At 42.8% G+C, this 23501-nt stretch overlaps 1 long non-coding RNA gene across 1 annotated transcript in view; it reads left to right on the plus strand.

Annotated features, from left to right (window-relative positions):
- The first annotated feature begins 757 nt into the window (after positions 1-757).
- LOC149985141 (uncharacterized) overlaps positions 758-23501 on the plus strand; it is a 714490-nt gene continuing 691746 nt past the window's right edge. The window contains exons 1-2 of the long non-coding RNA XR_016487076.1: positions 758-1327; positions 1708-1769. This is a non-coding gene — a long non-coding RNA (uncharacterized LOC149985141). The remainder of the gene's footprint in view (positions 1328-1707; positions 1770-23501) is intronic.

Consider the following 23501-nt stretch of genomic DNA (forward strand, 5'->3'; position numbering starts at 1 on the left):
GTATTGCTTTTCCCTCTCCTACTGTGAAAGACATTTGCGGTTGATATATTATTGATTATATATTTTAAAAACAACCTGAGGAATGATTATAAAAAACGTTTGACATGTTTCTGTGGACATTATGGAAACTATTTGGAACTTTCGTCTGCGTTGTCGTGACCGCTCTTTCCTGTGGATTTCTGAACATAAGGCGCCAAACAAACGGAGGTATTTTGGACATAAAAATAATCTTTATGGAACATTTGTTTTGTCACTGGGAGTCTCGTGAGTGAAAACATCAGAAGATCATCGCAAGTAAACGATTAATTTGATTGCTTTTCTGATTTTCGTGACCAAGCTACTTAATGCTAAGTGTACATAATGTTTTGTCGTGCGATCCATAAACTTACACAAACGCTTGGATTGCTATCGCTGTAAAGCATAATTTCTAAATCTGACACCACAGGTGGATTAACAAAAGGCTAAACTGTGTTTTCCTATATTGCACTTGTGATTTCATGAATATAAATATTTATAGTAATATTTATTGAATGTAGCGCTATGCTATTCAGCGGTTGTTGATGACACTTATCCTGTTAGTGGGATTGCAGCCATAACAAGTTAACCTGTTAGAGCTCTAGGGGCGCTATTTCATTTTTGGATAAAAAACGTTCCCGTTTTAAGCGCGATATTTTGTCACGAAAAGATGCTCGACTATGCATATTCTTGACAGTTTTGGAAAGAAAACACTCTGAAGTTTCAGAATCTGCAAAGATTTTGAACTCATTCTACAGGCGAAACCAAGATGATGCATCACCCAGGAATTAGCAGAATTTCTGAAGCTCTGTTTTCCATTCTCTCCTTATATGGCTGTGATTGCGCAACGAATGAGCCTACACTTTCTGTCGTTCGCCCAAGGTCTTAGCAGCATTGTGACGTATTTGTAGGCACATCATTGGAAGATTGACCATAAGAGACTACATTTTCCAAGTGTCCGCCTGGTGTCCTGCGTCGAATTCGGTGCGCAATTGCCAGCTGCTTCTACTTTACCATTTGATTCAGGGGAGAAAGCATGTGTCCAAGAACGATGTATCAATGAAGAGATATGTGAAAAACACCTTGATGATTGATTCTAAACAACGTTTGCCATGTTTTCAGTCGATATTATGGAGTTAATTTGGAAAAAAGTTCGCGTTTTGAGGACTGAATTTTCAGATTTTTTTTGGTAGCCAAATGTGATGTATAAAACGGAGCTATTTCTAATACACAAGGAATCTTTTTGGAAAAACTGAGCATCTGCTATCTAACTGAGAGTATCCTCATTGAAAACATCAGAAGTTCTTCAAAGGTAAATGATTTTATTTGAAGGCTTTTATGTTTTTGTTAATGTTGCGTGCTGGATGCTAACGCTAATGCTAACGCTAATGCTAACGCTAAATGCTAACGCGAAATGCTAACGCTAGCTAGCTACTTTTACACAAATGATTGTTTTCCTATGGTTGAGGAGCATATTTTGAAAATCTGAGATGACAGTGTTGTTTACAAAAGGCTAAGCTTGAGAGATGGCATATTTATTTCATTTCATTTGCGATTTTCATAAATAGTTAACGTTGTGTTATGCTAATGAGCTTGCTGATAGATTTACACAATCCTGGATACAGGGGTTTTTTCATAGCTAAACGTGACGCAGAAAACGGAGCGATTTGTCCTAAACAAATAATCTTTCAGGAAAAACTGAACATTTGCTATCTGAGAGTCTCCTCATTGAAAACATCTGAAGTTCTTCAAAGGTAAATGATTTTATTTGAATGCTTTTCTGTTTTTTTGTGTAAATGTTGCCAGCTGAATGCTAATGCTAAATGCTACGTTAGCCATCAATACTGTTACACAAATGCTTGTTTTGCAATGGTTGAGAAGCATATTTTGAAAATCTGAGATGACAGTGTTGTTAACAAAAGGCTAAGCTTGAGAGCTAGCATATTTATTTCATTTCATTTGCGATTTTCATGAATAGTTAACGTTGCGTTATGGTAATGAGCTTGAGTCTGTATTCACGATCCCGGATCCGGGATGGGGAGATCAAAAAGGTTAATCAGCATGATAGCTAACATGGAGAGACAGTGACCTGACAAAGTTCGAACTGTGAGATTTAAGGGGGCTTTGACTCTAGAGCCCATACAGAAGCACTTAGTCTGGGGCAGACTATGAAGCACTCAGAACCTATCAGCTGACTCTGCTGTCCTTATCAAGCCCATAAGGTCAACACCAAGGTCAGACCTGATTGGCAGCACTGTAACTCTGTTGCGGGGGGATGGGTGGCTTCCTGTTAATGTGATAAACCATTCTCAGAAGGCAATTACATTGAGCCGAAAACGCCACACTAGCCGTTGTCTTTCCTTGTGTGGCTTTAGAGGACTTTGATTGTTCGCGTGGCTGATTCACCACTAGCTTTGGAGCAACACATACGGGGAATGACCGACATACTCACTGACATCCAAGATGACCTGACTCTGACTGATGACAGTTCCGGCCGACAGTTCAAGCGGTCAGGGACTTTTACTTGACTTAGGTTTGAGTGATATTGACATTGACTCCTGTCAAGTGTCTCCTGCTGCTAAGGAAAAGCTAGTGGCTATTTTCATTGCATCCGACTCAGTGACGAGAAAACCTTTCAAATCTCATACTGACACTTTTCAAATAATCAGTATGAGAAGCTCAAGCAAACATTGAATGAGATGGAAGAATGTGAACTCCTAAGGAAGTCCAGTAGTGGGTTCGCCTCACCCCATGTCTTTGTCTGGAAGAATTCTGGAGGCCTAAGGCTGCACTGACTTTTGTTAGCTCAATGCTCACACCATAAAATATGCCCATACACTCCATCACCAGGATGAAGCGCTGGCTGCTTTAGGTGAAAGTGCTTGGGGATGACCGGAGAGGATGATGCTAAATATATTCGCCGATTAGAACTTTCTTAGGATGTTGTGTTACCTTTATGATGTCTTGATTTATTCGCCCACTGAACACCTGGCTCTGCAGTGACTGGAAATGGTCTTTGAACAGCTCAAGACTCACAACTTGAAGCTGGCCTCTAAAAAGTGTCACTTTATCAGAGGTCTTGGATGTTCTTGGGGCATATCATCAGTGCGGATAGCGTAGTTATAGATTGTGAGAAGGTGAAGGCCATTACAGGTGTGACAGAACTGACCTGATGGAAAACGGAACTGACACCCCCTCTGAGGTCATTCCTCGGGATTGTGGTGCATTACCAACAGTTCACTGAAGGCTGCTTGACCATCGCAAAGCCTCTTGTTGGTTTGACAACTGGACACAAGGTTCCACACAACAAGATGAAGAAGCGACTCTCAACAGTCAGGGAGTTGACGGCAGCTGACTGGACAACAGAGTGCAAGCAGGCCTTCCTCCAGCTAAAACAACCATTGCTGGATAAGGTCTTGTTGGCCCACCCCAACTTCGACTAACCTTTCCTACTCTCTGTGGATGCGTCCAGCAATGGCCTAGGAGCTGTTCTGTATCAGGTACAAAAAGGGGGATCTACAGCAAGACCAAAAGCCTTCGCAAGCTAGTCAGGCAGTAAATCGCAGTCAAGGTATCCTGCACACAGACTTGAGTTCTTTGCCATAAAATGGGCTATCTGCGACAAATTACACCATTGACTACGGGGGCAGCAGTTCACTGTATGGACGGATAACAATCCCTTGATATACATCCTGACAAAAGCAAAACTCGATGCTTGTGAGCAGAGATGGATTTCCAAGCTGGAACTGCACAAGTTTGAAATCAAGTACATCCCTGGTCCCAAAAAGATTGTTGCAGATTCTTTGAGCAGAGAGCTCTTCATACCACCGAGTGCGCTCCACCGCCTGACAAAGGTTCCAGACGAGACAATACTAGCCGAAGCTAACGCTGTGCGCACAGTCCGAATGCAAGATCTGTCTCACTCACAGGAGGTTGGTTGCACCTTAATTGGAGAGGATGGGCTCATGGTAATGGCTGGAGCAGAATCGGTGGAATGGTATCTAATACATCAAACAAATGGTTTCCATGTGCTTGATGCCATTCCATTTGCTCCGTTACAGACATTATTATGAGCCATCCTCCCTTCTGCAGCATACTGTGGTTTCACTGGTTCACTCATCCCTTTGACATAATGGTCACCAACCTTTTCTGAGTCAAGATCACTATCTGAGTCAAAATGCTAACCGAGATCTACCGCTCAGAACATATTGTAAACATGACTTAGAAAACATAAGCCTATGCAACATTAACCAATTAAAAACTTTTCTGTAGCAATGAGGTTTGTGCATTAGGCTATAGTCCCAATACATTATCACTGCATATTGTCTACACTTGAATTGCCCTGCCAATGTTATTCTTTCAGACCATTTTGAAATTATATTTCAAAATTGTAGGTATATGATAACACTGGTAATAGATAATGTGTTGTATTACTTGTGAGGCACAGCTGAGTGAGCATAGACATGAGCTTTTTTGATTGGACTGATGGCTTGCATCTGATGGTCAGTCTGAGGGAAGGGAGGGATCAGCGGTGAGGACGCTTCTCACCCAACTCACAGTCCCTCCTCTCTCCCTCCCTCCGCTGAGAAAGTGACACAGTCTTCCAGCTGTTAGCAAAAAGTCGCATTACATTACTTCTGCCTCATGTACCATTTCATGTTGTTACTCCTATGACCAGAGAAAGTGAAATATTCATTGATATTTAAAAAAGACACAAGCCGCAAATAATAACGAATGCAAATTTATCAAAACACACATTTTATGGCTTATAAAACTACTTTCACATTGTTTCTCAACTGTAGTGTATGATATACAATTTTCTTGCTCTGAGTCTGTACTTTCATCCAATGTAAAAAACGCAATTTCAGATTTTGCTACATAAGACCAAATCGAGCCAGTCGGAGACATAAAATGTATTCTGAAAGTTTTCAGACCAATTCCCTTTTCCACAATTTGTTACGTTACAGCCTTATTACAAAAATATATATTTTTAAATGTCATCAATCTACACACAATAACCCATAATGACAAAGCAAAAACATATATATATATTTTTTTTTACATATTTGCAATACATACAGTACCAGTCAGAAGTTTGTAGAATCATAGTGAAGACATCAAAACTATGAAATAACAGATATGGAATCATGTAATAACCAAATAAGTGTTGAACAAATCAAAATATATTTGTAGCACCCTTTGCCTTGATGACATCTTTGCACACACTTGGCACTTCACGTAAATCCTCAACTGCCACAGGCACGTGTGGCAGTGCTTCCCTACCTCGTGTTCGAAGAGAAGCGTTGTGAAAAAAAAGCCACCTCTCCATTTATATATTCTTTTAGGTTTGTGTGCATTTATAAGTAGTGTTTCAAAATCTAGAGGTAACATGGTTATCTAAACTGTGTTGAGTTTTCTGGTAATTGTGATGTATTATTTGGGTTTGACTGAGTGAAAACAAGTGAGATTTTCTCATGCATATGAGTGTAGCCAAGTTACAAAAAGCTCCCCCCCCCCCCCGGAGTGATGTTTCTTACACACGTGATGTCAGAATTCACTCACTTTAGGACACATAATGTTTTCTGTGTGTATACCTTTATAACCGCAGAAACGTAAGCTACTGATGTCATAAACTTTATGGTGTTATACTCACTTGTGCATATGTAGTTAAATGTTTCTATTAATTCTGTAGAACAATGCTAAAGGCATCAAAAAAGTATTAGCTTGTATTGTACACATTAACGCTCCTCTGCCTTGCCACCCTCCCGGCTCTCCACCAACCTATACTGGAAACTACATCCCCAAGGTGCTTCTCTCTTGGCTATCATACTAGTAACACAACCTCCACACAGTGTTGCTGATGGGCCACAGCATTAAATCGCATTGAGTAAGTTTCTCTTCTTGCTGTTGTTATGCTGGCGAGTTTTGTGCCTTGGTTGTGTTTATTGTGGGTCCTATTGCTGGCTGTTTTCTAGTCTGTGGTTGGGTTCTGGCTTGCTACCTATGACTGTGGTGATTCTTCAAACTGTGTGATTCAATTTAACTGACTATCACAATGTGTGGATTGATTGACTTTTAGCTGATTCCCCGACAACCTATTTTATTTGCGTGGATTTTAACAGAATTGTTCCAAAATGGCGTCTACCACTTTCCGCCATGCGGGGAAATTGACTTTTTCCAGATTGGCAGCAACCACCAGAGACTACGGCAAACGTTTCATCCCATGTAGGAGCTGCACCTACCTTTCACAGTTTTGGAATAATATTGCCAGACAAATTTCCAATGTGGAAACTGTCAGCTTATTGAGATGTCCAGTTGGACGCTGTATGTCCAGATTAAGCAAATTGAGACATTGCAGCATATCCTGGATAGGTCCCACTCTAAGAGCTTTTCCTTTTCTACTCCTCAGCCTGGTCGTCGTGCCACTGCCTCGCCACCATGTTGCCACTCTCAGAACGACTTGCTAGAGCTCCTCTGCAGAGACCCCACCCTAGTGAAGTTCCCTCTTCCCTCCCATCTTACCTGCCCTCCCCATCCTACCCCGAACCTCCCACCCCCCTCAGAGAATAAAGGAGCAAGGACGCTTAATGAGGAGCTGGCGTATCCACGAGTATCGATCCTGTATTCCAGTGGAGGGACGTCATATACCGTAAGCCCAGCGCAAGGCACCTTTCTTTGGTGAATGGGGCTGAAACGACTTTGGGGGATCCCATCCTGCTGACTAACAGATTCTCCCAACTGCTTCCGGAGATTCTCACTCCTACATCCTCTACCCAGGGGGTCTCTACCACATATATTACAGCTGGCTCTGGTCCATCGGGCCCCACAACCCTTCGGTCCTCGAATGGTCTTTTAACCTTTCTAGGTTAACCTTTCTTTTAACCTTTCTACCTCCGCTAGCGGAACCCCTCGACAACATTCCACTGAAAAGGCAACGTGCGAAATTAAAAATTTTTTTTTTTGAAATATGTAACTTTCACACATTAACAAGTCCAATACAGCAAATTAAAGATAAACATCTTGTTAATAACCTCTTGAATCTAGGGGGCACTATTTTCATTTTTGTAAAAATAACGTCCCCAAAGTAAACGGGCTATTTTGTCAGGACAAGATGCTAGAATATGCATATAATTGACAGCTTAGGATATAAATCACTCTAAAGTTTCCAAAACTGTAAACATATTGTCTGTGGGTATAACAGAACTGATATTGCAGGCGAAAGCCTGAGAAAAATCCAATCAGGAAGGGACTCTTAATTAGAAAGCTCTGCGTTCCTATGCGTCCCTATTGAGCAGTGAATGAGATATCAACCAGATTCCTTTTTCTATGGCTTCCCCAATGTGTCTAGTGTTACAATACATAGTTTCAGGCTTTTATTTTGAAAAATGAGCCTGAACGTCAACATTGCGTCAGTGGTCAGCTGGAGGCTCTCAGAGTGTTTTGTGCGTAAAATAAAATGTGGCCATTGTTTCTCTCTTTCCTACTAAGAAGCCACCTGTCCAGGTTGATCTATTATTGAATAGATATTTGAAAAACACCTTCAGGATTGATTATAAACGTTTGCCATGTTTCTGTCCATATTATGGAGCTAATTTGGAATATTTTTCGCCGTTGTCGTGACCGCAATTCCGGTCGTTTTCTCAGCCAAACGTGAAGAACTTAACGGAGAAATTTTTGTCTACAAAAATAATTATTCTGGAAAAAGGGAACATTTGCTATCTAACTGGGAGTCTCGTGAGTGAAAACATCCGAAGCTCATCAAAGGTAAACGATTTAATTTGATTGCTTTTCTGATTTTCGTGACCAGATTGCTTGCTGCTGGCTAGGCATAATGCTATGCTAGGCTATCGATAAACTTACACAAATGCTTGTCTTGCTTTGGCAGTAAAGCATATTTTCAAGGGTGATATTTTCAGAGTGATTAACAAAAGGTTAAACTGTGTCTGAATATATTTCACTTGTGATTTCATGAATATGAATATTTTCTAGTAAGATTTTTTGTCCTTTGCGTTATGCTACTTAATGTCAGTTGATGACAATTCTCCCGGATCCGGGATGGGTAGATCCAAATAACGTGCCATAGAATTCTGCGGCAGCCTGCAAGCTGTGCTGCAGTACCTCACAACTTTTAAATGAAGATCCATTGTAGGTCAGCACTAGGTGATAGCTAGCCTACTATTTCTCCCTACTAGCTAGCAACTTTTAGCTTATGTTGTTGGCTAGCTATTGATGGTTTTTACTTACATTTAATATAGTCCAATAATACCAGTAATCTCAGTCATTTCACAAGATATCAAAAACTGTTTGGGGGAACTACAATCAAGTTTAGAATTTCCTCTTACTATCTCTCAATCTGAAGTTGGTGGGGTTAAATTCAGATTTTATATGTATTATATGAATATGCATGACTTGAGACTTAGGCATTTTTTTACTGTGTTCTATTGGGTCTAGATGCAAGGTCGAGAGTGTGTGCAGTGGATGAAAGAGACATTTGGAGAAGAGTTCATGTGGACCGGATGAGCGGTGAGGAGGATGGCCTGCAAAATGGCAAACCTTTGTGGTTCGTCAAGCGTCCCTTCTTCCGGAGTAAGGTTCTCACTGCTCTTAGTCAAGAACTACAGATCCGCTTGGAAAGTGACACAAGCTACTTGGCGAGCCACACCACATGGATCATGTCTGGGGAGTTTTCATCAAGGCAACCTATATACCATGGACCCCTCAAGCCTCAACACTATAGCACCCTGAATGGAGGCCCATCCTGGGCCAAGCTGGATGACTCCTGATTCTTTTGAAAATTCGTTGAATTTTGAATAGGCTTGGTCATATTCCTCAAAATGAGGTATATTCCCCTTTAACCAATATATTAACCCATGTAAGCAAGTAAGCACCACATTCAAAATTCATAGATTAATGAAAGTGTTTTCTAAAGAATCGAGCAGAGTACTGGCAGGAGTCATCCTTGGCCCAGTGCAAGTCTCCATGGGGGTTACTTTAGTGTCAGGCCCTGCTTAGCTAAAACACAGATGCTATTGCCTGCCTTTTCCTGCTCTACTGAAATGAATTGTCATCCTTCAAAAAGTGTGTTTTATTCAAGTAACTAAGAATTGTTTTAGTATAGCGATGTCGTGAGATGGATATGTGTGGTAGTTTCTGGAGATTTACTGAAGAATTTCCATCCGTGCACAAAAGTGGTCCATTTTCTGAGATTTACAGGATAGGGCTGAACACTGCTGGACACGTGCCTTCATATTTCCAGAAACGTAACGCTTTCGGACTTGTGCACCGGACTGTTCAACCCGTAAATGTGCCTTTTCATGCAGTGTTACCTCTTCATGATGAGAGTAGTTTCATTCCCTTTAATGAGATAATGGTATTTGAACCCTGGGCTAACTGTATCCCTGGACACTTAAAGCTTGACAAGAATGAGCCATTCATCACATTGGTTATGCTGCAAACAAAGCAGAAACATCACCGCCCTTCATGGATTTTAGTTCCTCATATGGCTGGAAGTATTCTCATTCTTGCTTACATAATACACACATATCACACAACTCCAACTTTGTAACCTTTAGATATTGTTTCTGAAGTGTGACTGACAAATCCTCAGCATTGGAGGTGCAAGTTGTGTGTGTGTGTGTGTGTGTGTGTGTGTGTGTGTGTGTGAGTGAGTGTGAGTGAGTGTGAGTGCCGAGAGGTGTGTTTGCCTTGAGCTGTGTGCATGTATTTGGTGTGTGTGCATGCATTTGTCACCTGACTGTGTTAATTGAGCTGGAACGCTGCCCACCGACCTGATTGGTCCTCACTCTCCTCTCATAGTCCTTAGTCAGTGTGTGGCCGCAGTTCCACGGGTCCCACAGGCTATTGTTTGGACAGCTATTCAGCACTGTAATTGGTTCCGTCTCCCTACGACCGTGAGTCATGTGGCCTTGACCTCCGGTGCTGACCTCCCATATAGCTGAAACCGTCCACCACTAAGGACAAGTCACTCCCCATCAGTGTTCACTGTGCTGGATACTCTCCAAATTGGCAGGGGAAAGTCCAAGCTCTTTCGGTATAGTCGGAGGTTATACAATTGTCACATTTTAAAACATTTTAAATTCCCACAAGGTCAGTGTTTGACAAGGAGGCATCGGGGTGGTATTAAATGCAAATATGATATAGGCACAAATAAATGTTAGACTGGAATGTATTTACAGTATGTGTGATGTAACGCATTGCTTCGTCAAAGTAATTTAAAAGTCAGGAAAAGTATTACATTTTTCATAATTAATCTGTTTTATTGTGTGTCGGAATATTAAAAAGTTAGTGGTTAATGATGGATTGATTTAGTCGTTAGGATTTTTGCATAATATGAAGAAACATGCTGTAACGTTCTGACCTTAGTTCCTTTGTTTTGTCTTTGTTTTAGTATGGTCAGGGCGTGAGTTGGGGTGGGCAGTATATTTTGGTCCTCACCTTCTTCCACCAACAACGGCCGTTACAGAATCACCCACCACAACTACCAGCAGCGTGGTACCCAGGAGCAGCGGGTTCAAGACTCCTGGACTTGGGAGGAGATCTTGGATGGCAAAGGACCCTGGGTACAGCCGGGAGAATATCGGCGCCCCAAGGCAGAGCTCCTATATAGCTGAAACTGCACCAGGCTGTCTCTCCGTCTTCTCCCTACAGGTGCTCCCGTCTGTCCTGAGCTGCCAGAGTCTCCCATCTGTCCTGAGCTGCCAGAGTCTCCCGTCTGTCCTGAGCTGCCAGAGTCGCCCGTCTGTCCTGAGCTGCCAGAGTCGCCCGTCTGTCCTGAGCTGCCAGAGTCGCCCGTCTGTCCTGAGCTGCCAGAGTCGCCCGTCTGTCCTGAGCTGCCAGAGTCGCCCGTCTGTCCTGAGCTGCCAGAGTCGCCCGTCTGTCATGAGCTGCCAGAGCCGCCCGTCTGTCATGAGCTGCCAGAGCCGCCCGTCGCCCGTCTGTCATGAGCTGCCAGAGCCGCCCGTCTGTCCTGAGCTGCCAGAGCCGCCCGCCAGTCAGGTGCTGCCAGAGCCGCCGGCCAGTCAGGAGCTGCCAGAGCCACAGGTCAGTCAGTTGGGTACTGTCACGTTCTGACCTTAGTTCCTTTGTTTTGGGATTCCTGTGTTTGGCCTGGTATGGTTCTCAATCAGAGGCAGCTGTCAATCGTTGTCCCTGATTGAGAACCATACTTAGGTAGCCTGTTTTCACCCTTGAGTTGTGGGTGATTATTTTCTGTTGAGTGTTTGTATTCTGCACCAGACAGAACTGTTTCGGTTTTGGTCGTTCACTTTGTTTTCTTTTGTTCAGTGTTCAATTTCTTTATTAAACATATGGACACTTACCATGCTGCGCATTGGTCCTCGCCTTCTTCCACCAACAACGGCCGTTACACATGCAGTCACTAGATATTAGATATACACATGCTAGATAATACTTGACATTGAAATTGCCCATCAGCTAACTACTTGCAGGAAACACCCTAAACGGCCTTGAATGGCGAGAGCGAATACATCACTCCCCCCAAATGTCTTGGGCTGGAGTGTAGCAATTAAAAAAATGTAGTCCTGTGCTAGCCTAAGGACACACAAACTACGCTGTTTGCTCAACTCAGGCAATATATTCACACAACTGTGTGAATATATTATAAGCACAGAATGCAAAACAAATGTTGGCCACCAGAGTTTGTTATTATCTATTGTACTTCTATCACAGAGAATCACTAGTGAGAGTGAGAAAGTTGGAAGGAGTGAAAAAAGAGGCTGGGAGTGTCTCCTTTTCTCGCTTCATTATAATACCACTTAATATTGCTTTATTTTTCAAACAGCCCCTGCTCTGAATTCCCCAGCGTGATGCAGGAAATGATCGATCACAAACGGCATCCGTCAGAATTGTAAACATTTATCACGATGTAACAAATACAGTATACATTTAGCACACAGTACACAAATACATCCCATTTCATCACTGGTTAAACTATCATTTTTTCTGATTGTATTGAATGTTGATCATTCAAATAGTATTGTGTTTATGAAGCTTGATAGTGCATGCTCTTCTCGCAGAATCTGTTTAGCATATTACACAAAGTGGAAAATAAGTCCCGAACTAACGACCTGTTAAAAAAGCGTTGGGTCATGTTCAGTGCAATCCACAATCTACCTCAGCCTTCATTAATCCCCTTTGGAAATCATGGGTTTCAGCACCATTTGATATGTGTATTTCAATTAATCACTGAAGTAAGTTTCGTTTGTAGATTTATTCCCTATTGTTTACAATACCAAATGAAATGAAAATGTTTGAAAAAAGGCAGCAGTCTATACAAAACAGAGTTTTCTAAGGTTTCTGGCAGGGTACATCCTGTGTAGGCTTTGCTGTAGTCTTTTTATCTTCAGGTGATTCTCTCAGAGGCCATTGATGTTTCTGTAGGCCGCTTTGTTGTGGTTTTGAAACATCAGAATCTGCATTACAAGCGCTGTTTTTCTTTAACCTCTCTAGGGTACGTGGGATGCTAGCGTCCCATCTGGCCAACATCCAGTGAGATTGCAGAGCGCCAAATTCAATTACAGAAATGTTCATTATAAAAATTCCGAAAACAAAACATATTTTACATAGGTTTAAAGATTAACTTCTTGTTATACCAACCACAGTGTCATATTTATAAAATGCTTTTCGGCGAAAGCATGCCTAGCCCAGAACATACCTAGCCCAGAACATAGCCCAGTTGACAATTTATTACAAGCAGTAACCAGCCAAGAAGAAGCGTTAAAAAAACTCAGAAATAGAGATGAAATTAATCCCTTACCTTTGATGATCTTCATATGGTGGCAATCATTTACTCAATAAATGTTCCTTTTGTTTGATGAAGTCTCTTTATATACAAAAACCTTTGTTTTGTTACCGCGTTTTCTTCAGTAATCCACAGGCTCAAACGAAGTCAAAACAATCAGACAAAAAATCAAAATCGTATCCGTAAAGTTCATTGAAACATGTAAAACGATGTTTATAATCAATCCTCAGGTTGTTTTTTTAGCCTAAATGATCTATAATATTTCAACCAGACAATAACGTTGTCAATATAAAAGGTAAACAAGAAATGCACATGCGCATGAAAAAGCTCTGCGATATGGTAGGGTCCACTCGTTCAGACTGTTCTTACTCCCTCATTTATAAGAATACAAGCCTGAAACGATTTCTAAAGACTGTTGACATCTAGTGGAAGGCATAGGAACGGCAAATGGAGTCCTAAGTCAATGGATACTGTAATAGCATTGAATAGAAAACTACAAAATCAAAAATAAAACTACTTCCTGAATGGATTTTTCTCAGTTTTTCGCCTGCTATATCAGTTCTGTTATACTCACAGACACTATTGTAACAGTTTTGGAAACAGTTTTGGTTTTCTATCCAAATCTACCAGTTATATTTATCATATCTTCTGGGACCGAGTAGCAGGCCGTTTAATTTGGGCATGCTTTTCATCCAAAATTCCAAATGCTGCCCCCTACCCTAGAGAGGTTAATGTTCTAACAATTCTTCATGTGACATAGTCACCACAGAAAATATTTTAAAACAGGGAGGTACTACCAGAACTCGGCCAATAAGAACTGTCATATTCTGGTTGCTAAAATTATAATAGTTTGCTTAATTCCAGTTTATGTGACAAAACAAGCAAGTGAATTGTGTACCGTGTATTGAATCATCTAATGAATCATTTTCCATAACCAAAAATATTGTATTTTCAGTCGTTTGAAGTGTACAATACTGAAGGTAAAATAAGCAAAAATGAAACTTAAGAACGGGAAGCATAGAAATAGTGCACATAGAACATATTTACCGACTCTTAGACTTGCTTTCAATGAGGATGACAGATCTATAGCACATATTTCTATGTGAATTTGGTCCGGTCGCGCAAAAAGTTACATACGCTGCTTGTATTATTCTGCTGAACGGTCCTCAGGTGTAAAGAGCAAGACCTGACTACTGTGCTGAGCAGAGCCGCAACCCTCTCCCAGTAACATTAGCCTACTAATCCTCCGGTTCTGATTCCTAGATGATCCAATCCAATGGGGGGCCTGGGAATTCTCCAGCCATCATAAAAACTGCCCTTTGTTGAAGGTGAGGCAAAAATTCATATCACTCCTCCGACTTGAATCTCATGCCTGTCAGCGAGACAGTTTAATTTTGACTGATTAAGAGCTTAAAAGTGATTACACATGCGGCGCAGAGCCCACCCCACCACCCCCTCCTCCCTCCCTGTCTTTTAGTTTCATCATATTTAAAACAGGACCTTGAGGCAGCGAGAGAGGGAACACTCAACCACATCCATTTCCACTCCTTAATGGTTAGTTTTAAAGTTCAGCAGTGAGCTATATAGATGTAGGATCTGAATTTGTTCACCCTGTTGCAGGAGAACTTTCCTGTAATGCAGGAAAAAAACACTTGTAGTGTATTTGATGTTTTAAAAGGCCTCTGAAGTTTGTAATTTCCACTTTGAAATTTCAGACTTGATTTTCCCTTATGAAAAATGTGTCAACCCCTTCAAAAATGTCAATTAACCCATGTAATAATTCACATTTCCTGTTGCTGCAGGATTATTTTCCTGCTGTAGCAAACTGGCTCAAATTAAGATCTTACATCTGAGTCTCGATAGAGCTACTGTTTTTGCCATCATCATGCTGACTATAAGGCCACCACTCAGAGGAAAGTTAGCAAGATGTGGTAGGACGAGAGAAACAGTGAGTGGCTAAGTTTGCTCATTCTATCAAACTATCTAGGGAAATAAGGCAAGGTGCCTGAGGATTAGTCAAAGAGGATTTAACTGCAGGGAAACAATAAGGGTTCACACAATTAAAATGGCTTCATAAGACAATTATTATGAGGCATTAGACATTATAAGTCATATACCTCTTCACATAAATACATATGTGCCAGGAAAATTGCCATCCTTGTTCTTAAATTGACTTTCTTGGGACTCGCCGAGGTCAGGTTGTCATAATAAGTGGGTTAGAGGTGATCTCAGCCACTAATTGCTTGCCACATGGCATTGTTATTTCTACTAATTGCATGCTGTGATTTTCTAATGGGCTCCCCTGCCTTGGATAATTTTAATCTGTGATGTATTAGGTCCCTAGATCGAGTTGCATAAGGAAAGGAAACCCATGGGTAAAATAAGGTCTCAAACCGTTGCAGATTTACAACACTAACTGCACACCAGAGTAGAAACATTAATTTGAAGATATATATTTGCCATGCTCACTCAAATGTGTGGGGATACAAAATCCTGTTAATTCCATTGTTTACAGAATTTGATTGTAGTCATTCAATAGTGATTCAATGGATCAGTCGGAAGGAGTGTGGAGGTTGAAACACCTGCGTTACATTCCTGCATGGACCATAATTGAGTTTTGGTACAAGGTACCTTGTTAAAGCTTCACTGTAAAATATTTTCTCTTATCAATGTTATGTCAAACAGGCGATTAACATGCTTTCCTCTTTCTCCATCTGGCAGTTTTTGCTGCTGTCTTGGGCACCACCTTATATGTTACTGAGAGACAAGGAAAATACGCTAAATGCATGACTCAGATGTTGACTGATGCCCCCTATGCAGCACCATCAAATAAAATGACGCTTTCATGCAAATTCAATGGCACCACATGTAGTATTAATTCCATAGTTATTGCATCTGGAAGCTATGTTGAGAGCTCCAAAAAAATATTGTTTGAATTATTCTATTAATTAAAAAGACTGAAATCAACAGTTGCCTTGTTTTCAATTTCCTTCTGAGGAGATTTCTCTGACTCCCTCCAAGGTTGTTAATTATTATTTGCAGTCATGAGAATTTGTTATGGTTGTTTTTTTCAATTCTCCTTCCAATATTTATCATTTTCCTGGTTTGGGTTGGAGAGTGAGGAGGGAGATGCTGGGAGGGCTATAGAAAATATGGGTAGCATTTTAGTTTACAGTGCTGAAATAAAAAGTAATGTCCAGAAAGTACTAGAAAACAGGAAAATAAGACGGCAACAATTATTTAAGTATGTGGTAATTACCCATTAATAGTTTGATTGTAGCTGTTAAGTACTGCTATAAAGAGTGATTAATTATCCTGATTGTTATATAGGAACAAATAATTGTTACTGAAGAACTCTTAATAATAGAGAAACATTTGAGAAACCTCATCTTGTAGCTGGGTAGTTACCTTGTCGATGCCGTCTTATTTCGGCACTCTATTTAAAGGTGCAATATGCAGATATCACTTCTTAGACTAGCTTTCAATGCGAAAGACAGATCTATAACTCACATTACTATGTGAATTTAGTCGGGTCGACTAAATGGCTATAAAAATAATCTTTATGGAACAAAAGGAACATTTGCTGTCTAACTGGGAGTCTCGTCAGTGAAAACATCCGAAGATCATCAAAGGTAAACGATTTAATTTGATTGCTTTTCTGATTTTCATGACCAAGCTTCCTGCTGCTAGCTGGGCATAATGCTATGCTAGGCTATCGATAAACTTACACAAACGCTTGTCTTGCTTTGGCTGTAAAGCATAATTTCAAAATCTGAGATGTCAGGGTGATTAACAAAAGGCTAAACTGTGTTTCACTATATTTCACTTGTGATTTCATGAATATTAATATTTTCTAGTAATATTTTTTGACCGTTGCGCTATGCTAATTAGTGTAGTTGATGACAATTCTCCCGGATCCGGGATGGGTAGTTCTAAGAGGTTTTTAACTTGCAGCTAATTGTTCAAATCAAAATGTAATCAAATTTTTGGTCGCATACACATATTTAGCAAATGTTATTGCGAGTGTAGCGAAATACTTGACACATCAACCAGGATTAAGGGGCAGGGCAATTTGTGACTGTTGTTGTTTTGGTAATCAGTGGCTGTATTAGAGGGGCTGATTTCTCCTCTCCTAGGCAATCAGCAATTAGTACCAGGATGTGTGCTCTTCAACTTTGCAAGGCAATTAGTATTAGTACTTCAGTCTACCCTATTTTATCAGCAGCAGCTGTAAGCAGCGGTCTCATCTCAAATCCAAGACTGTTTCACGACTTCCGCCGAAGTTGGGCCCTCTCCTTGTTCGGGCGACGTTTGGCGGTCGAAATCACCGAACTTCTAGCCATTGCTGATCCACTTTTCATTTTCCATTGGTTTTGTCTTGTCTTCCATCACACCTGGTTCCAATTCCATCAATTACATGTTGTGTATGTAACCCTCTGTTCCCCCCATGTCCTTGTCGGTAATTGTTTCTTGTAGTGCTTATTGCACGGTATGCTGGTATTTACCGGGTTTTGTTTGACCCATTTATTGTATTGTTCTGTTGACGGTGGTTTATGGATATTAAACGACACCGTTGTAAATCAGTTTTCGCTCTCCTGCGCCTGACTTCTCTGCCGCCAGTACACACCTCACTACAGACCGTTGCCAAAACCAAGACAGTTCTGCCGATTATTCAGCGGCATTAAGAGAGAAATGCTTCACACAACTCCCTCACTTCAGTACCTTATCTAGTAATTTTCACATCTCATTTTGCTCATTTGTAACTTTGGTGTCTATGTGTGTGTTTTCTATAACTGTTCTCTCCACTCCCTGTAGGCTTTACAGAACCTCCTCACCCCTTGGCTGCAAACCTTCTGATTTAGTGTACCCTGCACGCACAACCCATGTGGAATTCCTGGTCTCTGGCATTGTTTGGAACTAACAATCTGCGGTCAAGAATGCCAAGTTCATCTCAGCCTATGCTGCTCTTCAGTCTCTTAGCTTTTTGGCCCAGATGCTCTCTCTTCATCTGACTGCATTTTCTCTCATAGTCTGAGAGCATCTGGTCATCATGGTGATGGCCCAGGCCTACGCATTTCTCCTAAGTGTACAGTAGATTTTCTATTTTCTCCCTCTCTCACCTGTCCATCCTAATTTAAATGCCATGCTGTCACTGTCACTTGTCCATTCAAGCTCAAGCTGATAGCTCACCATTTTTCATATCTGGCAACTATAACCTCCAGTTCTAGGCCCGCTCCTCTTCTCTCTATAAACCAAGTCACTCGGCTTTGTCATATCCACACATGGTCTCTCCTGTCATTGCTATGAAAATGACACTCAACTACTACTCTCCTTCCCCCTTTCTGACACCATGGTGGTGTTACACATCTCTGCGTACCTGGCAGATATCTCAGCTTGGATGTCAGCCCACCACCTCAACCTTGACTAGATGGAGCTGCTCTTCCTCCCGGCGAAGGCCTGCCCGCTCCAAGTCCTCTCCATCATGGGGTACAACTCCATGGTGTCCCCCTCCCAGAGTGAAAAGAACCTAAGCGTGACCCTGGACATCACAGTCATTATCTGGAACATTAAATCAGTGACTCGCTCCTGTAGGTTCATGGTCTACAACATCCGTAGAGTATGACCCTAACCCACACAGGAAGTGGCCCGGTCCTAATCCAGGTGCTTCTCATCTCCTGTCTGGACTACTGCAACTCGCTGTTGGCTGGGCTCCCTATTTGTGCCATCAAACCCCTGTAACTTATCCAGAACACTGCAGCCCACCTGGTGTCAACCTTCTCCCATGTCACCCCACTCCTCTGCACACTCTGCTGGCCTCCAGTCGAAGCTTGCATCTACTGCAATACCATGCTACTTTCCTATGGAGAAGCAATAGGAACCCCCACCAACTTCAGGCTATGCTCTAACCCTACACCCCAACCTGAGCACTCCGTTCTGCTAGCTCTGGATTCCTGGTGCTCCCACCTCTACAGGGGGGCAGCTCTTGGTCAGCCCTTCTTTGTTCTGGCACCCCAATGGTGGAACCAGCTTCCCCCCGAAGCTAGGACAGCACAGTCCCCGCCCATCTTCCGAAAACATCTGAAACCCTACCTCTTCAAATTTTGTGAACACTCACACAATGTCAATTAGCCTATCAGAAGCTTCTAAAGCCATTACATTTTCTGGAATTTCCCAAGCTGTTTAAAGGCACAGTCAACTTAGTGTATGTAAACTTCTGACCCACTGGAATTGTGATACACTGAAATAATATGTCTATAAACAATTGTTGGACATGTCTTTTGTCATGCACAAAGTAGATATCCTAATAGACTTGCCAAAACAATATTTTTTTAACAATACATTTGTGTGGTTGAAAAACGAGTTAATGACTCCAACCTAAGTTGGGGCGGCAGAGTAGCCTAGTTGGGACGGCAGGGTAGCCTAGTGGTTAGAGTGTTGCACTAGTAACCGAAAGGTTGCAAGTTCAAATTCCAGAGCTGACAAGGTACAAATCTGTCATTCTGCCCCTGAACAGGCAGTTAACCCACTGTTCCTAGGCCATCATTGAAAATAAGAAATTGTTCTTAACTGACTTGCCTAGTTAAATAAAGATAAAATAAATAAGTGTATGTAAACTTCTCACTTTAACTGTACCTTCATAGAAAATGACTAATGTGAAAGTCACCAGGTAAAATGCTACTTCTCTAAAAGTATTTGGTTTTAAATATACTTAAGTATCAAAAGCAAATGTAAAATTATGAATAATTTCTAATTACTTAAATTAAGGAAAGCAGTAGGCACAATTTGTGTGTTTATTTTATTTACGGATAGCCATGAGCACATTCCAACACTCAGACGTCATTTACAAACAAATAATTTGTGTTTAGTGAGTCCACCAGATCAGAGGCTGTAGAGATGACCAGGGACGTCCTCTTGATACGTGAGTGAATTGGACCATTTTCTGTCCTGCTAAGCAATCAAAATGTAACGAGTACTTTTGGGTGTCAGGGAAAATGTATGGAGTAAAAGTACATAATTCCATTTAGGTTTGTAGTGAAGTAAAAGTAAAAGTTGTCAAAAATGAATACTAAAGTAAAGTACAGATACCCCAAAAAACAACTTTAAGTACTTTACATCTCTGTCTATAATATGTTGTTAACCCCCCATATTTTCTGTGTACCTTACTGTTACTTTCGGTGTAGTTTAACCCCCTAGAGTCGATTGACGCAGCAATCGATCCGCCTCCTGTGTCTGCATCTGGATCTTAGCATGAACCGTGATAGTAGGAACTGGCCCTGACTGACCCAGCAGACTCCCCCGCCAAGAGTGACGCTTCTTCCCAGCCTTCCCCGGTGTCCCGAGAACCTTGTTTACCTCCTCCGTAGTGCTACGTTGGAGATTCTGGAAACTGCCGGGCGTTTCTCTCCCAGTGCTCACTCATCTCCGAGCAGCAGACTTCTTCGTTCCCCTCGGACCACTCGAATATAGAGTATTTGATAATGCTGTAGGTCCGGGAGGGCACTCGCACAGGCTACAGCGGTGTGGGAGCAACAATCCACTGTTTGCCTCAGTCTGAAGGAGTATGAGGTGGAGGTACGTAAGGTGTTCAATTCTTTGTTGTCCAGGAGAGTGGCTGCTCCTAAGCTGCTCCAACTAAGTCAAGACTCCCGTAACATGGCAGATTACGCTGTGTATTTTCGCACATTGGTGGCTGAGAGTGCCTGGAACCTGGAAGCCCTGTTCGACGCATTCCTTCACGGATTATCAGAGGTGATTAAAGACGAGCTAGCAGCTCAGGAGCTGCCCATGGACCTCGACTACCTCATAGGCTTGACAATCCGGATCGATGGGCAGCTAAGGGAACGTAGGAGGGAGAGGGTGTTCCCTGTCGATCTCGCTTGTCCTCAATTTCCACCTTGCCTCCGAGGATTCCTGAAAATCCCCAAAGTCTCCATCTCCGAGTGAATCCAATGTCACCAGAGTTCTCTCTGAAATCAGAGGGCTGTTGACTCGTTTCCTCCGGAGCCCATGCAACTGCTGAGCGCTTACGCAGACTAAACACCAAGAGCTGTCTGTATTGTGGAGCTAGGGGACATTTCTTATCTACCTGTCCATTAAAAGACCAGGCTCATCAGTAGGTATCTCTCACTACTCTCTCACTACTAGTAATCTCTCACTACTCTTAACCCCTTCAATGCTACCCTGTTGTGGGGAGGCCAGTCCAAATCCATCGGCGTGCTCATTTACTCTGGAGCCGACGAGAGCTTTATGGACACTACCCTGGTGTCGGAGATGGGTATCTCAATCCCGATGGACTTCAGAGTTATGGATGGGTGCCCTTTTGGCAGTACAGTTCCTATCCACCTGCAAGTGTCAGGTAACCACAGTGAGTCTATGCAGTTTCTGCTCCTGAAGTCTCCTCATGTACCCATGGTTTTGGGGTTTTCATGGCTTCAGAGGCACAATCCCCTAATCAACTAGGCTACGGGTGAGGCACAGGGAGTGGTTGGTGCAGCCTTGGTGCAGCCTGCCACGGGACGTCTCCCTGCTGGCTTGGATAAAGCTTTTGATCTCTCCACCGAGAACCAGGACTTACGGGATGTTATCAACTCTGACCGCGCCAAATCTCTTCCTCCGCATCGGCCCTATGACTGTGCTATCGACCTTCTCCCAGGCACCGCACCACCTCGGGGGTGACTTTATTCCCTGTCGGGTTCGAAGACCATAGCAATGGAAGGTTATATTGAGGACTCTCTCGCTGCAGGGACTATGCACCCATCTTCCTCCCCTGCCGGTGAAGGGAACTTCATTGTGGAGAAGAAGGACAAGACCCTGCGTCCGTGTATCAATTATAGGGGTCTTAATGACATTACGGTTTAAAACCGTTACCCGCTACCACTCTTCTCCTCGGCTTTCAAGCTTCTCCAGGGGGTGGTAATCTTCTCCAAGTTGGACCTTTGGAACACCTACCATCTGAGAATCATAAAACACGGGACGAGATGTTAAAAACTGTCCATTGTGCCAATAGATGGTATGCACTCACATGAGATTTGCCGTGACGTTGACAGAGTGGCATGGGAGGTTTATTTCTTAGACTGGGTTAAGATGTCAATTTTGGGACACATCCTCAGTAGTGTGCCTTCGAATCAGTGGGTGTTTTGGCCTTTAATCACTAAACACCCTCATCAAAGGTGGCCAGCTAAAGGGTGATCAAGCCTTAGCATGTGTCCCATGCCCAATTAAGATTTAAGACTATGCAAGGCAGGGGCGTCCTCTTCCCTGAGCCAGCTCTACAGCTGACCGCATACCTCATATGCCCTCCTCAAGTTGGAGGGATCTGAATTGGGTTCTCAGGTGGGGGTGGTGGGTCATGAAGTTATAGCCCAGCAAGGGTCCTTCCGTTTGATCCAGATCCACTGGCATGCTTCTTTCAGCTGCTTGAGAAACTGCTCTGACGGTCTGCCGCAGAGCCTGTCCATGGATTCCAAGTTCTTTCAGCAACCTGATGGTGGAAGAAACCACGAATCCTCTGCATCCCATTTCAACTGGCCAGACTTTTGCATTCCAGCCACGCTGAGTTGCGTCTGCTACCAACTCTGTGTAACGCAGTTTCTTACGCTCATAGGCCTCTTCAACAGAGGTTTCCCACGGGACTGATGTACACAGCCTTTCGTGAAGGGGACAAGAGTACCATGTCTGGCCTAAGGTTGGTAGAAGCAATCTCAGGTGGAAAAATGTGTTGCTGGCCAATATCGACAAGCATCTTCCAGTCCCGGGCCATGGCTAGGTGTCCAGTTTCTGGCTTCGTAGGAGGATGCTTGGGCCTTTTCTGTCCCTCCCGGATGAATGTTGTTGTTTTGACGGGATTGCTTGTTTTTGGAGGTAATGAATTGGTTGCAGGCACTTGAGGACCTGATTGTGCCTCCAGGTGTAGCGGCCTTGTTGAGAGGCTGGTCTTGCAACCTGTCATTATATGTCTGAGAGTCCCTGGAGCTGGGCAGAGGGGGCAGGTCGGGTCCTCGCCATACCATGGATGTAGGTTTTTTGGTGATGGTAGCACATCATAAACAGCTCTAATGATGAAGCTGATGTTGCTTGCCTCCATTTGCCAAAGCTCACTCCAGTTGATCTTTGCCTCTCCAGGCCTTCCCACCGCGTCCATTGCCCTTGTTTAGCAAGAGAGACAGCCATTGCACTTCTTGCAGCCTCCTCCTGTCTGCGCACCTCCTCGACCACCATCTTCCTGCGTTCAGATGTTGTTGCCAGGCCAAAGCCTCCTCTTCCATGCTGCATATTCCCCACAATGTATTGGTGTCTCAGAGCTGATGTTGCTTGCTGCACAGCCTTGGATGATGTCCATTTCCGTCCAGTTTGTAGGGGAGGTGCAGCCTTGCTAATGGTCTGGTCTTTGGAGTCCTTCAGACACCGTTGGTATCGGGTCATCTCCAATGCAGAACCTCATATCTTTAAGCTGTCCCTTGACTATGGAGATGTTTCGAGATTTGCTTGGCTTGATTTTCATCCGGGCCCACTTGATGTTATCCTGCAGTTTTGCAAGTAGCCGCCTGGTGCATGCTGCAGTGGTGGTCAGTGTAGTCATGTCATCCATGTATGCTCGGATAGGTGGGAGATGGAGCCCTTCCTTAGTTCTCTCACCGCCGACCACCCATCTCGATGCCCTGATGATGACTTCCATGGCCATAGTGAAGGCCAGAGGTGAAATTGT

The sequence above is a fragment of the Oncorhynchus mykiss genome, chromosome 2 (genome assembly GCF_057628025.1).
Source record: "Oncorhynchus mykiss isolate SJ-2025 chromosome 2, ASM5762802v1, whole genome shotgun sequence".
Classification (NCBI taxonomy): Eukaryota; Metazoa; Chordata; class Actinopteri; order Salmoniformes; family Salmonidae; genus Oncorhynchus; species Oncorhynchus mykiss.